The sequence below is a fragment of the Salmo salar genome, chromosome 20, assembly GCF_965601325.2.
Source record: "Salmo salar chromosome 20, fSalSal1, whole genome shotgun sequence".
Lineage (NCBI taxonomy): Eukaryota > Metazoa > Chordata > Actinopteri > Salmoniformes > Salmonidae > Salmo > Salmo salar.
In genome coordinates, this window is record NC_138310.1 from 42,322,501 (window position 1) to 42,341,554 (window position 19,054).

At 42.2% G+C, this 19,054-nt stretch overlaps 1 protein-coding gene across 5 annotated transcripts in view; it reads right to left on the reverse strand.

Annotated features, from left to right (window-relative positions):
* LOC106580637 (uncharacterized) overlaps positions 1 to 19,054 on the reverse strand; it is a 45,936-nt gene that overhangs the window by 14,354 nt on the left and 12,528 nt on the right. For 2 of the 5 annotated variants that reach the window (XM_082966428.1, XM_082966430.1), the window contains exons 4-8: positions 17,114 to 17,256; positions 16,083 to 16,191; positions 14,697 to 14,810; positions 7,397 to 7,584; positions 6,869 to 7,034 (exon numbers count right to left, since the gene is read on the reverse strand). The gene's annotated coding sequence lies outside the window, so the exon portion shown is untranslated. Of the gene's footprint in view, positions 1 to 4,275; positions 4,344 to 6,868; positions 7,035 to 7,396; positions 7,585 to 14,696; positions 14,811 to 15,882; positions 15,902 to 16,082; positions 16,192 to 17,113; positions 17,257 to 19,054 lie in introns of those variants that run through there. The other 3 variants (XM_082966429.1, XM_082966431.1, XM_082966432.1) reach the window with 3 other exon arrangements.

Here is a 19,054-nt window from a genome sequence, read left to right on the forward strand (position 1 = left end):
TATATACACACATATACATATATACACACACATACATATATATACACATACATATATATACACATACACACATATATATACATATATATACACATACATATATATACACATACACACATATATATACACATACACACATATATATACACATACATATATATACACATAATACACATACATATATATATATATATATACATACAGTTGAAGTCGGAAGTTTACATACACTTAGGTTGTAGTCATTAAAACTTGTTTTTCAACCACTCAACAAATTTCTTGTTATCAAACTAGTTTTGGCAAGTCGGTTAGGACATCTACTTTGTGCATGACACAAGTAATTTTTTCAACAATTGTTTACAGCAGATTATTTCACTTATAATTCACTGTATCACAATTCCAGTGGGTCAGAAGTTTACGTACACTAAATTGACTGTGCCTTTAAACAGCTTGGAATATTCCAGAAAATTATGTCATGGCTTTAGAAGCTTCTGATAGGCTAATTGACATCATTTGAGTCAATTGGACGTGTACCTGTAGATGTATTTCAAGGAATACCTTCAAACTCAGTGCCTCTTTGCTTATATCATGGGAAAATCAAAAGAAATCAGCAAAGATCTCAGAAAAAAATTGTAGACCTCCACAAGTCTGGTTCATCCTTGGGAGCAATTTCCAAACGCCTGAAGGTACCACGTTCATCTGTACAAACAATAGTACGCAAGTATAAACACCATGGGACCACGCAGCAGTCATAACGCTCAGGAAGGAGAGGCATTCTGTCTCTTAGAGACGAATGTACTTTGGTGCGAAAACTGCAAATCAATCCCAAAACAACAGCAAAGGACCTTTTGAAGATGCTGGAGGAAACAGGTACAAAAGTATCTATATCCACAGTAAAATGAGTCCTATATTGACATAACCTGAAAGGCCGCTCACTGCTCCAAAACCGCCATAAAAAAGCCAGACTACGGATTGCAACTGCACATGGGGACAAAGATTGTACTTTTAACATTTTTAATTTGTAAAAATTATTTTACCCTTTTTTTTCTTCCCAAGTTCGTGGTATCCAATTGGTAGTAGTTACAGTCTTGTCTCATCGCTGCAACTCCCGTACGGACTCGGGAGAGGCGAAGGTCGAGAGCCACGCGTCCTTCGAAACACAACCCAACCTAGCCACACTGCTTCTTGACACAATGCACATCCAACCCGGAAGAAAGCCGCACCAATGTGTCGGAGGAAACACCGTACACCTGGTGACCTGGTCAGCGTGCACTGCGCCTGGCCCGCCACAGGAGCTCAATTTCGAGACTCATAGCAAAGGGTCTGAATACTTATGTAAATAAGGTTTCTGTTTTTTATTTGTAATACATTTGCAAAAATGTCTAAAAACCTGTTTTCGTTTTGTCATTATTGTGTGCAGATTGATAAATGTAATCCATTTTAGAATAAGACTGATGTAAAACAAAATTTGGAAAAAGTGAAGGGGTCTGAATACTTTACGAATGCATGTTATTATGTTCTCTACACCACCTCAAACATTTTAAGCCATCATTGGGTTGTATGTACCAATGTAGCTGGTTGGCAGTCATTTTGGAAAACTGGTATTTTAGAGTATAATAGGTTAGTAAATCTGCAATGGCACAATAGCTAGACATCTTTATGTAGTAGTTTACTCACTTTGTGTAAAGACTGAAAGGTCTAATCATAATGGGTTACCCATCGGGGCGGCAGCGTAGCCTAGTGGTTAGAGCGCTAGACTAGTAACCAAAAGGTTGCAAGATTGAAACCCCGAGCTGACAAGGTACAAAATCTGTCGTTCTGCCCCTGAACAAGGCAGTTAACCCACTGTTCCTAGGCCGTCATTGAAAATAAGAATTTATTCTTAACTGACTTGCCTAGTTAAATAAAGGTAAAATAAAAAAATGTAAATCTCTCTGCTGGACATAATACATTCCTATGGGATTTTACCTAAAGTGATATGTACAGGGCAGGTTTCCTGTCACATTTCTTAAAATTTACACAACAGAATATCATGTTATATATCATTGCAATCAGTAGATTTCACTTCAGGGAACGTACATATAATTTTTTTTTTGTGTTTACATGTAAACTATTTGAACTAGCCATGAAAGCATTTACAAAAAACAGTAAGTTGGCCTACATTTTCACCACTTTTCTACTAACATTTACAGTACCAGTCAAAAGTTTGCACACACACATATTTTCTACATTGTACATAATAGTAAAGACATCCAAACTATGAAATAACACACATGGAATCATGTAGTAACCAAAAGTGTTAAACAAATCAAAATATATTTTATATTTGAGATTCTTCAAAGTAGCCACGCTTTACCTTGATGACAGCTTTGCACACTCTTGTAATTCTTTCAACCAGCTTCATGAGGTAGTCACCTGGAATGCATTTCAAATAAAAGGTGTGCCTTGTTAAAAGTTAATTAGTGGAATTTCTTTCCTTCTTAATGTGTTTGAGCCAAATCAGTTGTGTTGTGACAAGGTAGGGGTGGTATACAGAAGATAGCCCTATTTGGTAAAAGACCAAGTCCATATTATGGCAAGAACATGGTCGAATTGCTGCATATAAACCACTACTAAAAAACACCAATAAGAAGACTTTCTCTTTCCAAGACTTTCTTGGGCCAAGAAACACGAGCAATGGACATTAGACGGGTGGATCTGTCCTTTGGTCTGATGAGTCCAAATTTTAGATTTTTGGTTCCAACCGCTGTGTCTTTGTGAGACGCAGAGTCGGTGAATGGATGATCTCCACATGTGTTTCCCACCGTGAAGCATGGAGGAGGTGTGACGGTGCTTTGCTGGTGACACTGTTGATTTATTTATTTAGAATTCAAAGCATACTTAACCAGCATGGCTACCACCGCATTCTGCAGCGATACGCCATCCCATCTGGTTTGCGTTTAGTGGGACTATCATTTGTTTTTCAACAGGACAACGACCCAACACACCTCCAGGCTTTGTAAGGGCTATTTGAGCAAGAAGGAGAGTAATGGAGTGCTGCATCAGGTGACCTGGCCTCCGCAATCCCCCGACCTCAACCCAATTGAAATGGTTTGGAATGAGTTGGACAGCAGAGTGAAGGAAAAACAGCCAACAACTGCTCAGCATATGTGGGAACTCCTTCAAGATTGTTGGAAAAGCATTCCAGGTGAAACTGGTAGAGAGAATGCCAAGAGTGTGCAAAGCTGTCATCAAGGCAAAGGATGGCTACTTTGAAGAATCTAAAATATATTTAGATTTGTTTAACACTTTTTTGGTTACTACACGATTCCATATGTGCCATTTCATAGTTTTGATGTCTTCACTATTATTCTACAATGTAGAAAATAGTAAAAATAAAGAAAAACCCTTGAATGAGTAGGTGTGTCTAAACTTTTGACTGGTTGTTAGGTTCCCCAGTTTCTGTGTTGTGGTTTGTGTATTTGTATGTATGCATTTCAGGAAATGGCTTCCTGAAATTCTCCAAGCAGCTGATTGGTTGGCCCCATTACTGATTGGAGAGCTGACCCCGCATGCTCGTCAGGATGCAGCTGTCTCCCATTAACAACTCCTTCTGAAGCTTTATAAGCCAGTGTTCTGTTCCTCAGGCAAGAGAGATTTTTTGAGAGAGGAGGAGGTTGATGGCTATAGCATGTTGGCTGTTACTAAGAATTTTGGTATGTACTGTGTTCATTGTTGCTGAGGGGGCTGATTGGTTGTCTGTAGTGTGTCGATAGGACGCAGTGTTTTGATCATTGAACTTATGTGTTATGCTGTTTCATTTGTTCCCAGGGGGGAAGGGGAAGGCACCTAGGGAGTACTTAGGCAAGAGGCCCGCGGGCATACATTACCCGTAGTAGTTTACTGTCTATGCACACTAGGAAAGACCTGGGCGGACCATCCCCTGTATTTTGGTTAGTGCACCAGGTGGTGCTAGTTAGGTAAGTAGTGGGTAGGCAGGTAAGGTAGGAGACGGGGCTTTGATATTTACTTTCTTTGCTTTGGTTCTGTCCAGCCCCTTTTCCCCAAACTTACCGTGCGAAGGAATAAATTCCCTGTAAACTGTATTCTCTGCCTTTTGTCATCCTTACTCACACCTACACTCCCATACTTCTTTCACACCACGGAGAGTTAAGTTGTAGCAGGGTGTTGCGTTCCCTCTTTCTAGAGGCGTGCGTAACACTGGTAATGTATATATGGCATCAATTTTGTTTTCCAGATCCCCACAAACATTTAAAGTTATCATTGAGGTGTACGTACCAATTATTTATGGAGATATGGTAATGTCAATAGTGTCCAATACGGTCCCATGCAGCTGTACAAAAGCCCTGTGTGGAGCAGAACACTACTGAGATTAACCAAACTGATCAGGACTGCCCTGATAAGGTCATTCACACCATTAGTTTGTATATCAAGCCATCCCCTACATTTGTTTCCAGTTAAGAGCAAGGTTTTGAACCGGTTCAGGGAACCTAACAGAAAAGTGGGAAATAACTAAATGACTTGAGGAACAGGACCCGAACTGAAAACGTTATATACTGTTCCGGAACAGAACCGTTATTTTAAATGCATGGGAACCCGTTAATATTATTATAATTTTTTTTTTCCCCAGTCACACACAAATTGCATGTGTGACCAACCGCCTTAACATTTTTTTGTGTGTTTTTTACATTGGATCAGAGACGCAGAGCTACAAAATGGTATATTAACACTGCATTTGAAGGTTGAATAACATGCAACCTTACTTTTGAGAACATGTTTTGGTACCAACTGGAGAGCTCTTTTTTGTCTACAGCCATTCAGCATCATTCACGCCTTAGCCTGACCAATTTCTTTAAGGGTTGATCCGAGCGTTCTGTACTAACAGCAGCCAAGCTAACTGGCTAACTTGCTAGCTACTTCCAGAAACAAGTGAGATTATAGCTCACTGAACATTACTCACCCTAGCAGAGCTGGTTAGGCTGTTTTTATGTCATCCAGAGCGTTGGTGATTGTCCGTTCGTAAATTCAGAGCGCACACTTGGCCGATGAGTGGGGTGGATCCGAGCGTTCTGACCTCACAACGGCTAGCTACTTTCAGACACAAATGAGAGAACACCCCACTGACCATTTTACTCACTGAGGAAGCGGCCATCTTCCGGGGGGCCGGAACTGATTGAATCGGCCCGTCTGCAGGAATCTTACCAGAATCTCCTCGATACAAAATGACTATTCCTACAACTTACACCCATCCACAAAAAAACATTGTGTTGGAGGAAACACCATACGCTTGGCCGGCCAAACCCTCCCCTAACTCAGGCGACACTGAGCCAATTATAGATCTCCTGGGCGTGACCGGCATGGGTCTCGAACCAGCATCTTTAGCGATGCAGTTTCTTGCTCCATCCAGAAAGTTAATGCTTTATTTGTAATACATTTGCACATTTTTTTTGCTTCGTCATTGTCGAGTAATGAGGGATTAAAAAAATAATCTTAACCCATTTTAGAATAATGTAATGTGGAGAAAGTCCAGAGGTCTGAATACTTTCCGAATGCACTGTGTACACACACAGCTGAGGAACAATGGGAAAGTAATTCTGATTTGAAACTTGTAACCTCACTTGAGAAAATGGTCATTGAATGTTTTGGTACCTACTGGAGAATTTTGTCTACACCCAATCAGCATCGTTCGTAAGGCATGTACTAAACAACCAAAGATTTCAAGACTAAAGGCTGGCTTAACCCATAGCACGCGCTCCAGCAGGTATATTTCACTGGTCATCCCCAAAGCCAACTCCTCCTAGTTCTCTGCTGCCAATGACTGGAACGAATTGCAAAAATCACTGAAGCTGGAGACATATCTCCCTCACTAACTTTAAGCATCAGCTGTCAGAGCAGCTTAACGATCATTGCACCTGTACATGGCCCATCTGTAAATAGCCCATTTAACTACCTCATGTTATTTATATTTTGCTCCTTTGCACCCCAGTATCTCTACTTGCACATCTATTACTCCAGTGGTAATGCTAAATTGTAATTATTTAGTCACTATGGCCTATTTATTGCATTACCTCCCTAATTTTACATTTGCACACACTATATATAGATTTTTCTATTGTGTTATTGACAGTACGTTTGTTTATCCCATGTGTCGCAGTTGTAAATGAGAACTTGTTCTCAACTGGCCTACCTGGTTAAATAAAAATACTACGGGTGTGGTTGTGAATTTAATCATGGTGCTCTGGGTGTTCGTAAACTTAGAGCGTTGTCAGATTGTCCGTTCATAGCAACAGTCAAGCACCCAAGATAACGGGCTAACGTCATAATTTAACAATTTTATTTGTATTTACATATGGCATGCACATGAAAGTTCACACATTCCAGAAGGCAATTTTGACTAAATAAAAAAAGTTAACGTTCAAATGGCTCTTCTGTGAAGTGGCGACGCGCGACATACGCCTAGTTTCCTGAAACGAGTCACATATGGAGACTGTTTAGTGCCCCCCAAAAAATATTAAATACATGAAAATAAAATGTTCCATGTAGTGAAATTGTTTTTCAACGTGTTTGTATTTTTTAAAATAAAAAATAAAAAAGTATTATACTTCAAGCGGTCTTAAAATTCTAAATCAAATTGCTAAATGATGATTGGTATGACCTTAAAACATACAGCTTAGTAGAACCCCCCACTTGGCTTACTCTTATGGGTTTAGTTTGTTACTTAGCAATGTCCAGATTCTCCTGACTAGCATTTTTTGAGTATGTAGCAATGCATTCATATTAATACGAACAAATAATCTTAGGTATAAAAACAGTTAACTATCACTTTAAAACTCCAGGCCCTGAACTGGCATTGCTCCTGACTGTGTCTTACCACTGATGGCAGAATGCTGTTTCAGGTACTCCCTCCTGAGGTTGATGTTTTTGACCAGACACTGACGTGCATGCGCCCGCCGCAGAGTGAACACAGCCAGGTACTCCAGGGGCAGACGACGTGGAGCTTATGGGCAAAGGCCTTGCCGCACCTGATAACACTCGTCCTGGAGGAGCAAACAGAGACGAGAACAGGATCATGTTCAGTACGCAAGAAACGGTCCAAAACAGTGAAACAGGAAGGTTTTATCTAAACTTCGATACGAAGAATGGTTTCCTGGTGCAAAAGCTTTTGCCACAGTGTGCCCTAATGAACATAACCCAGATAAAGCATGGTCAACTGGCCCCGCTTTGATGAGACAGAGCTGCATATGAAGAACTAAGCCTAAATATGAACTGCAGTACAAAATGCACTACAAAGCACCAGACTAGAATGACAGCAGCCTGGGGCTGCCCGTATGGTAATAATTTAAGCACAGAGCTGGTACTGCTCCTGGGTAGCAGGGCGCCTGTGAGTGTGTGTTCTTACAGCTGGTACTGCTCCAGGGTGATGATCTCATGGTAGCAGGAATCCTCTGTGTATGTGTGCTTACGTTGATGACCAGAGCACAGAGCTGGTATTGCTCAAAGGTGATGATATCATGGTAGCAGGGCTCCTGAGCCAGCTTCAGGACAGCACACCCCGCAGCCAGACACAGCCGGGACATATCAGGCTTCCTACAACAAACACACACAACAAGGTTAGTTCACCTCACTCACAAAGGACCAGGACTGGGAAACACTAAAGTTGAACATTGAAGACACATTCTCTTTAATAGTAATTAGCTGGACCATGTTGAGTAGGCTAGGCATTAAACAGAAGAAAACTTTATACAATCTGAACTTGTCCAATGAGAATTACACATTTTTGTTTTATTTTGCAAAGTGTTTTATGGCCTAATGAACACAACCCTGGAGAGGCCAGACAACTAATTAACACATTTAACAACGAAAAGCACATTTTTAATCCCAGCCCCAATCCCAGCAGATTGCCTTTTGCCTTTCGGTAGGCCGTCATTGTAAATAAGAATTTGTTCTTAACTGACTTGCCTAGTTAAATAAAGGTTAAATAGATTTAGCACAATAATCTACAAGCTGCTAATTTATTGACTTAACCAATATATTAATGTTACATTATCCTGCTGAGACTTAGCAGCAATGACAAACATTCCACCATGATTAGTGGTTTGCAAAACACTGGAGTGAAGGCGTTGATTGAGGGCATAGGGGAGAGGACATTTAAAATCAAATCAAATTAATGGTCACATACACAGATTTAGCAGATGTTATTGCGGGTGTAGCGAAATGCTTGTGTACCTAGCTCCAACAGTGCAGTATTATCTAACAGTGCAGTAGTATCTAAAACAATTCACAACAAGACACACAAATCTAAAAGTAAAAGAATGGACTTAAGAAATATATAATTATTAGATTGAGCAATGTCAGAGTGGCATTGACTAAAACACAGTAGAATAGAATACAGTATATACATGAGATGAGTAAAGCAGTATGTAAACATTATTAAAGTGACCAGTGATTCCAAGTCTATGTATATAGGGCAGCAGCCTCTAAGGTGCAGGGTTGCGTAACCGGGTGGAAGCCGGCTAGTGATGGCTATTTAAGTCTGATGGCCTTGAGATAGAAGCTTTTTTTCAGTCCCTCAGTCCCAGGTTTGATGCACCTGTACTGACCTCGCCTTCTGGATGGTAGCAGGGTGAACAGGCAGTGGCTCGGGTGGTTGTTGTCCTTGATTATCTTTTTGGAGTTCCTGTGACATCGGATGCTGTACGTGTCCTGGAGGGCAGGTCGTTTGACCCCGGTGATGCGTTGGGCAGACCACACCACCCTCTGGAGAGCCCTGTGGTTGCGGGTAGTGCAGATGCCGTACCAGGCGGTGATGCAGCCCAACAGGATGCTCTCAATTGTGCATCTGTAAAGGTTTGTGAGTGTTTTAGGGGCGAAGACACATTTCTTCAGCCTCCTGAGGTTGAAGAGGCGCTGTTGTGCCTTCTTCACCACACTGTCTGTGTGGGTGGACCATTTCAGATTGTCAGTGACATGTACGCCAAGGAACATGAAGCTTTTCCACCTTCTCCACTGTGGTCCCTTCGATGTGGTTAGGGGGGTGCTCCCTCTGCTGTTTCTTGAAGTCCACGATCAGCTCCTTTGTTTTGTTGACGTTGAGTGAGAGGTTGTTTTCTCTGGCACCATTCTCCCAGGGCCCTCACCTCCTCCCTGTAGTGTCTCATCATTGTTGGTAATCAGGCCTACTACTGTTGTGTCGTCTGCAAACTTGATGATTGAGTTGGAGGCGTGCATAGTCACGCAGTCATGGGTGAACAGGGAGTACAGGAGGGGGCTGAGCACGCATGACAATGCATTTCTATGACATAATGAGGCAATAATTATCTAGCTACAATGGAGCTTCCTTATAAACACATGTCAGCTTTATAAAGGCATTTAAGAATTGTAAAGGTAATCTAAGTTGCCATTCCTGAACCAAATTGTCACTTTAGAGTTCTAGTTATACACACACTCAATGGACTGACCCCTTCAGTGGTCCACTAAATATTTGAATCCCCGGGTTGTGTTCATTAGGGCACACAACGGAAAACACTTAGCAATGGAAAATTAAAATGTCCTTTTCTTATTGGAAAGGACCGGGCAGGTAGTCCTTTCCCTGTTTCAGTCCATTTGCATCTGTTTGGTGCCTAATGAACAAGACACTAGTAACACTTCAGCTACACTATATGCGTTGCCATCAGCGCTGCGTCAATATGACGTTCCACCTGCTACACAGAGCATGTTGTTTTGAGAGGAGGAGAGAGGAAAAGCATATTTATTATATTTTCCCATACTGCACCATATAACATGATGGCACTGGTGGGTAGGACTGCCGTCTTATCGGCCCTCAACCAATCATGCTATTTTGTTTGTTTTTTCGCGGTGTTCGTAACTTGTTTTGTACATAATGTTGCTGCTACCGTCTCCTATGACAAAAAGAGCTTCTAGACATCAGAACTGGGATTGCTCTCCTCAAACTGGACGAAGAGTTTTTCTTTAATGAGTCGGACGAGACACCCGACACGCGACCAGGCCCCGATCCCCGTGATTCGTTGGAGAAGGAAACGGCAATACCGAGGCAAAAGATCAGGGTGTCTGAGTGGCTAATCTGCCCTTGCCCTCCGTTCTGCTAGCTAACGTTCAATCGCTAGAAAATAAATGGAACGAACTGAAAGCGCGTATATCCTACCAACCGGACACTAAAAACATATTTTATGCTTCACCGAGTTGTGGATGAACAACGACATTAAGAACATAGAGCGGCAGGTTATACACTCTATCGGCAAGATAGAACAGCAGCCTCTGGTAAGACACGGGGTGGGAGCCTATGCATTTATGTAAACAGTTGATGCACGATATCTAAGGAAGTCTCAAAGTTTTGCTCGCCTGAGGTGGAGTATCTTATGATAAGCTGCAGACCTCACTATTTACCCCGGGAGTTTATCAGTTTTTTCGTAGCTGTCTATATACCACCACAGAGCAAGGTTGGAACTAAAACTGCACTAAATGAGCTGTATTCCGCCATAAGCGAACAGGAAAACGCACATCCAGAGGTGGCGTTCCTAGTGGCCGGTGATTTTAATGCAGGGAAACTTAAATCAGTTTTAACGAATTTCTTTTAACTGTGTTAAATGTGCAACCAGAGGTAAAAAAAATTCTAGACCACCTTTACTCCACACACAGAGACGCGTACAAAGCTATCCCTCACCCTCCATTTGGCAAATCTGACCATAACCATATCCTCCTGATTCCTGCTTACAAGCAAAAGTTAAAACAGGAAGCACCAGTGACTCGGTCTATAAAAAAAGTGGTTAGATGCTAAACTACAGGACTGTTTTGCTAGCACAGACTGGAATATGTTCCATGATTCTTCCGATGGCATTGAGGAGTACACCACATCAGTCACTGGCTTTATTAATAAGTGATTCGAGGAAGTCGACCCCCCAGTGACTGTACATACATACCCCAACCAGAAGCCATGGATTACAGGCAACATTCGCACTGAGCTAAAGGGTAGAGCTGCCGCTTTCAAGGAGCGGGACTCTAACCCGGAAGCTTATAAGAAATCCCACTATGCCCTCCGACGAACCATCAAAACAGGCAAAGCGTCAATACAGGACTAAGATCGAATCGTACTCCACCGGCTCCGACGCTCATCGGATGTGGCAGGGCTTGCAAACTATTACAGACTACAAAAGGGAAGCACAGCCGAGAGCTGCCCAGTGACACGAGCCTACTAGACAAGCTAAATAACTTCTATGCTCGCTTCGAGGCAAGTATCACTGAAACATGCATCAAATGTTCCGGATGACTGTGTGATCACGCTCTCTGCAGCTGATGTGAGTAAGACCTTTTAACAGGTCAACATTCACAAGGCTGCAGGGCCAGACGAATTACCAGGACGTTCAACCTCTCCCTGTCTGAGTCTGTAATACCAACATGTTTCAAGCAGACCACCATAGCCCCTGTGCCCAAGAACACTAAGGTAACCTGCCTAAATGACTACCGACCCGTAGCACTCACGCCTGTAGCCATGAAATGCTTTGAAAGGCTGGTCATGGCTCACATCAACACCATCACCCCAGAAACCCTAGACCCACTCCAATTTGCATACCACACTAACAGATCCACAGATAATGCAATCTCTATTGCACTCCACACTGCCCTTTCCCACTTGGACAAAAGGAACACCTATCTGAGAAGGCTATTCATTGACTACAGCTCAGCGTTCAACACCATAGTGCCCTCAAAACTCATCACTAAGCTAAGGACCCTGGGACTAAACAGCTCCCTCTGCAACTGGATCCTAGATTTCCTGACAGGCCGCACCCAGGTGGTAAGGGTAGGTAACCACATATCCGCCACGCTGATCCTCAACACAGGGGCCCCTTAGGGGACAACGATGAGACAGCCTATAGGGAGGAGGTCAGAGACCTGACCATGTGGTGCAAGGACAACAACCTCTCCCTCAACGTGATCAAAACAAAGGAGATGATTGTGGACTACAAGAAAAAGAGGACCGAGCACAACCCCATTCTTATCGACGGGGCTGTAGTGGAGCAGGTTGAGAGCTTCAAGTTCCTTGGCGTCAACATCAACAACAAACTAACATGGTCCAAGCACACCAAGACAGTCGTGAAGAGGGCACGACAAAACCTATTCCCCCTCAGGAGACTGAAAAGATTTGGCATGGGTCCTCAGATCCTCAAAAGATTTTACAGCTGCACCATCGAGAGCATCCTGACTGGTTGCATCACTGTCTGGTATGGCAACTGCTCGGCCTCCGACAGCAAGGCACTACACAGGGTAGTGAGTACCCCAGTACATCACAGGGCCAAGCTTCCTGCCATCCAGGACCTCTGTACCAGGCTGTGTGTCAGAGGAAGGCCCTAAAAATCATCAAAAACTCCAGCCACCCTAGTCATAGACTGTTCTCTCTGCTACCGCACGGCAAGCGGTACCGGAGCGCCAAGAAGTAGGATAAGGATACGGCTAAAGGCTATACGAACTGGCCGTCTAGCACGTTCGGAACAGAGAGTAAAAGGAGCAGGTTTCTTGGCACGGTAGAATAGATTCAAGGCATAATGTACAGACAAAGGTAAGGTAGGATGTGAGTACATTGGAGGTAAACCTAGGCATTGAGTAATGATGAGAGAGATATAGTCTCTAGAGACGTTTAAACCAGGTGATGTCATCGCATATGTAGGAGGTGGAACAACATGGTTGGTTAAGGCATATTGAGCAGGGCTAGAGGCTCTACAGTGAAATAAGACAGTAATCACTAACCAGGACAGTAATGGACGAGGCATATTGATATTAGAGAGAGGCATGCGTAGCCAAGTGAACATATGGGTCCAGTGAGTGGTTGGGCTGACTGGGGACACGGCAATTCAGACAGTTAGCAGGCCGATGCTAACAGTTAGTAGGCCAGGGCTAAACAAGCTAGCAGTTAGCAGACCGGTGCAAGCAAGCTAGCAGTTAGCAGACCGGGACTAGCAAGTTAGCCTTTGGGGGACGTCGCGATGGGGGCAAGTCTGTTTTTGCCTCTTCGTGCGGTGACGTCGATAGACCAGTCGTGGAATTAGTAGTGTTCCAAGAAGCAGAATGGGCCTTCAGCGGACGTCGCGCCTGAGGGGCCTGTTGGAATCCTCGGGCAGATTATGTCGGTATTCCAGTCATAGAGGATCGGCGGGGTTCCGTGCCCCATACTGGCAGTAGAAGGGGTCCGGATATTGTAGCCCAGGAGTGGGCTTCGGTGGTAGCACAGGATCCCTGGCCGGGCTAGCTTCAGGCTAATTGGTGCTTGCTCTGGGATGGAAACGCTAGCCAGGAGTAGTCACTCGGGATTGCAGTGAGCTAGTTGCGAAGATCCAGATGAAAATGTTCAGAGTTTGCGGTAGGAATCCGGGGATATGGAGAGAAAAAAAAAAATAGGTCCGTTATGCTCTGGTTTGAGTCACGTTGTTCGAACTGGCGAGAGCTTTCCGAGCTAAAGGTTAGCTGATGACCGCTAGCAATGGTTTGCTGACTGATAGCTGGTAGGTAGTTAGCTGGCTAGCTTCAGTGGAGGGATTCCAGATCCGAAGTAAATAGAAATACTTTAGAAAAAAAAAACAGGTCCATGCCACATTGGGTGAGGTGGGTTGCAGGAGAGTATTTAGAAGTTGAGGTTTAGGAAAATATTTGAAAAAGATATGCGAAGAAAAATATGTAAAAAGATGTATACAAGGGACAGGACAAAGACGTCTGACTGCTACACCATCTTGGAAGAGCACAAAGAAGAGCACATTTTGTCAATTAAAATAACATCAAATTGATCAGAAATACAGTGTAGACATTGTTAATGTTGTAAATGACTATTGTAGCTGGAAATGGCAGAATTTGTTTATGGATTATCTACATAGGCGAAGAGACCCATTATCAGCAACCATTACTCCCATGTTCCAATGGCACGTTGTGTTAGCTAATCCAAGTTGATCATTTTAAAAGGCTAATTGATCATTAGAAAACCATTTCGCAATTATGTAGCACAGCTGAAAACTGTTGTCTGATTAAAGAAGCAATAAAACTGGCCTTCTTTAGACTAGTTGAGTATCTGGAGCATCAGCATTTGTGGGTTTGATTAGAGGCTCAAAATGGCCAGAAACAAAGAACTTTCTTCTGAAACTCGTCAGTCTATTCTTGTTCTGAAAAATGAAGGCTATTCCATGTGAGAAATGACCAAGAAACAGAAGATCTCGTACAACGCTGTGAATAGACAAAGGAGTGGGAGGCCCCGGCGCACAACTGAGCAAGAGGATAAGTACATTAGAGTGTCTAGTTTGAGAAACAGATGCCTCACAAGTCCTCAACTGGCAGCTTCATTAAATAGTACCCGCAAAACACCAGTCTCAACATCAACAGTGAAGAGGCGACTCCGGGATGCTGGCCTTCTACACTGTATTTCTGATCAATTTGATGTTATTTTAAAATGGACAAAAAAAAAATGCTTTTCTTTCAAAAACAAGGACATTTCTAAGTGACCCCAAACTTTTGAACGGTAGTGGAAGTCAAAATGTATTGTTCATTAAGGACCAAATGGACAAAAAGTTTGAAACAAAGAGGGACTACCTGGACTAATATGAAACGCACATTTTTGTTTTCTGTAGCAAAATGGTTAAAAACTTTTCCTGTTGCCTGTCTTAATGAACGTGACCATGGTGTAGGTGTAACGTTAGTGAACTCACTTCACAGCATTGTCGTCCAACGTGGCGTAGAGGTAATACAAACACTTCATCCTTTCCATGGTGTCCAAGTTGTGAGGAAGCATGTACTGGGCAAAGATACGCTCCACCAACAACCTGTGGCGCAAACACAGCAACAAACAATGTTGTCACAATGTTGCTCGTTTGCAAGAAATACTCTTCATTTTGTTATTTTAAGGACGCATTTCCTTTTTTTTTTTTTTTTTTCTTACAACAGACAGATTACAGGGAATGTAGAGAAAGTAAGGCATAATCGGGGCTTGAACCCATGCCGCTGGGGGGAATATTTAGTCTGGAGTCGGCAGACCCTGGCACAACCATTGAGCTGTCCACATCTCTTGCAACCAGGTTGGGGTCAATTCCATTTGTCAATTCAGGAAATACACGGAAATTACAATTACAATTCTCGTCAATGATTTTCAATGAGAAAAATTTGAAATTGGAATTTGGTTTACTTTCCGAATAGACTGGAATTGAAATGGAATAGACCCCAACCCTGCTTGCCAAATTATATAAATAATGACAACTCACTGCTCCACATGGCTTAGATCCATGATTTCTAAACTTGCTCTGAGTGTGTATTGCCAAACCTCAGAACGGCTTATAAATCCAATTTGGCCCATCTGAAATTGACTGCTAAACGTGTGTCTGTGCTGTGCTCTAATCAAATACTCTCTCACTGGGAGGCTATGGTCTCTCTCAGTAAGAGCTGTTTAATGAGCTTATCCCTCTTTAGCTAATAACAGGCAAGGATTTAAAAATAATCTCAACAAGTCAGCTTGGATGTCTGACTACGAGATCTCATCAAGCGTTTGTATTCTGTATCCAGACTCCCCGGCTGTGCAGCACAGTCGATGGCACAAGGGAGGTGGAAAACACATCCTTGAGATGAATGCAATCACAGTCTCTGCTCTCCCTGCAAAACAGCTACTTGAGGAGAGTGCATGGAAGCCATTTCACAGCACACTAGTAACGCCAGCCGATATTCCATTTCCATTGGCAATGTCCTCAGGGATGGAATATTATTTCAGTACTGCAAAATCAAACTGACATTTCAATTATGCTGTTTTGATACTAGATATTTATATACCAACCTGTCACTGATGCTGTTCTAGTAGATGTGTTATAGCTGTGTTGTGGATGTGTTATAGAGGTGTTATACACCAACCTGTCATCGATGCTGTTCTAGTAGATGTGTTATAGCTGTGTTGTGGGTGTGTTATGGAGGTGTTATATACCAACCTGTCATCGATGCTGTTCTAGTAGATGTGTTATAGCTGTGTTGTGGGTGTGTTATGGAGGTGTTATACACCAACCTGTCATCGATGCTGTTCTAGTAGATGTGTTATAGAGGTGTTATATACCAACCTGTCATCGATGCTGTTCTGGTAATAGATGTGGAGCAGTTTGTCCTTGATCCAGGAGATCTGTTTGGAGACTCCCTCTCCTCCCTCATGGCCTCTTTTCGCACCCTCCACTGGAGAAGAAGAACACAGGAAGTTAGCCAGTCCACTGTGCTCAGTGAGTTAAGGTTACTATCGTAGGGTGAGTCTGAAATGGCACTCATTTTGGAGCGAAAAGGGAGATTTAGATTGATGTATAACAGAAAGAACACATTCTGAATCCTCTACATTATACAGCGCAGTGTTCTCTCACCGGAGGCAGGGTGTACACAGGTCGCGCATCCAATTAATTCCCTATATAGTGCATTACTTTAGCCAAAAGTAGTACCCTATTCTCTTGCACCCTACATCCTACTCCCGACATAGTGCACAATATTTGGCCAAAGTAATGCACTACATAGGGAATAGGGTGTCATGTCAGACACAGCCCTAATGTTACAGACAATAGATGGAGGTCAACAATGTGTTAATAATCCCCCAGCAGACAGACGGGGAGCTCAAGATTAAAGACAAGGAGAAGAGAGAGGGTGCGTTAGGGTAATTCACATGGGTCGATAGTCAGGATGCAGTGAATCCTTTCAGAGAGCTCTCTGGGAAATACATACGCTATGAGGAGGTATGAGTTATGGTTTAACATATTCATTTCTGCTCCGGCATCAGCTTTGGCTAGCCGAATGATTTCAGTCTCTCTGGATTGTATTAGAGCTAGAAATGGAGTGTGTCAAGAGAGAAGACCTGAGGTAACGTTAGTCTTCACATGCAAATGGAAGTCCATGCTGCACAATTCAAACACATCCAAAGAGTTCACCTTTGCACTGCTATAGGCCCCATGCCTAAACTTTTTTGGTTACTACATGATTCCATATGTGTTATTTCATAGTTTTGATGTCTTTACTATTATTCTACAATGTACAAAATAGTAAAAATAAATAAAAGTAGGTGTGTCCAAATTTGAGTCAATTGGAAGTGTACCTGTGGATGTATTTCAAGACCTACCTTCAAACTCAGTGCCTCTTTGATTGACATCATGGGAAAATCAAAAGAAATCAGCCAAGACCTCAGAAAAAAAATTGTAGACCTCCACAAGTCTGGTTCATTCTTCGGATCAATTTCCAAACGCCTGAAGATACCACGTTCATCTGTATAAACAATAGTATGCAAGTATAAACACCATGGGACCACACAACATCATACCGCTCAGGAAGGAGACGAGTTCTGTCTCCTAGAGATTAACGTAATTTGGTGTGAAAAGTGCAAATCAATCCCAGAACAACAGCAAAGGACCTTGTGAAGATGCTGGAGGAAACAGGTACAAAATGATCAATATCCACAGTAAAACGAGTCCTATATCGACATAACCTGAAAGGCTGCTCAGAAAGGAAGAAGCCACTAGTCCAAAACCGCCATAAAAAAGCCAGAGTACGGTTTGCAACTGCACATGGGGACAAAGATCGTACATTTTGGAGAAATGACCTCTGGTCTGATGAAACAAAAATAGAACTGTTTTGCCATAATGACCATTGTTATGTTTGGAGGAAAAAGGAGAACGCTTGCAAGCCGAACAACACCATCCCAACCGTGAAGCACGGGGGTGGCAGCATCATGTTGTGGGGGTGCTTTGCTGCAAGAGGGTCTGGTGCACTTCACAAAATAGATGGCATCAGGAAGAAAGGAAAATTATGTGGATATATTGAAGGAACATCAAGACATCAGTCAGTAAGTTAAAGCTTTGTCGCAAATGGGTCTTCCAAATGGACAATGACCCCAAGCATACTTCCAAGGTTGTGGCAAAATGGCTTATAGACAACAAAGTCAAGGTATTGGAGAGGCCAAGGTAAAGCCCTGACCTCAATCCTATAGAACATTTGAGGGCAGAACTGAAAAAGCATGTGTGAGCAAGTAGGCCTACAAACCAGACTTAGTTACACCAGCTTTTGTCAGGAGGAATGGGCCAAAATTCAACCAACTTATTGTGGGAAGCTTGTGGAAGGCTACCCGAACAGTTTGACACAAGGTTAACAATTTAAAGGCAATGCTATCAACTATTAATTGAGTGTATGTAAACTTCTGACCCACTGGGAATGTGATGAAAGAAATAAAAGCCTAAATAAAATCATTGTCTCTACTATTATTCTGACATTTCACATTCTTAAAATAAAGTGGTGATCCTAACTGACCTAAAACAGGGAATTTTTACTAGGATTAAAATGTCAGGTATTTGGCTAAGGTGTATGTAAACTTCCAACTTCAACTGTGTAATATATATATATATAATATATATATTATATATATAATATATATATTTATATATATAATATAATATATAATATATATATATATATATATATATATATATATATATATATATATATATATATATATATATATATATATATATATATATATATATATATATATAGACATTATGGAGTGAATAGATAGAATATTTAGTATATCTGTAGAATACGTAGGATAGAATAGTATACTGTAAATAATGCAATAGTTAAATAGGATGGCATTGACTAGAATACAGCATACACTGTACATATGAAATTAGTAAAACATTTTGTAAACATTATTAAAGTGACCAGTGATTCCATGACTATGTACATAGCGCAGTAGCCTAAAAGGTGCAGGGTTGAGTAACCGGGTAATGACTAAATCAGGGCAGAGTACTGGGTGGAAGCTGGCTAGTGATGGCTATTTAACAGTCTGATGGCCTTGAGATAGAAACAGTTTTCAGTCTCTCAGACCCAGCTTTGATGCACCTGTACTGACCTCGCCTTTTGAATGATAGTGTAGTGAACAGGCCGTGGCTTGGGTGGTGAGGGTCTTAGGGGCCAAGCCGTATTTCTTCAGCCTTCTGAGGTTGAGGAAGCACTGTTGCGCCGCCTTCAACACACTGTGTGGGTGGACCAATTCAGATTGTCAGTGATG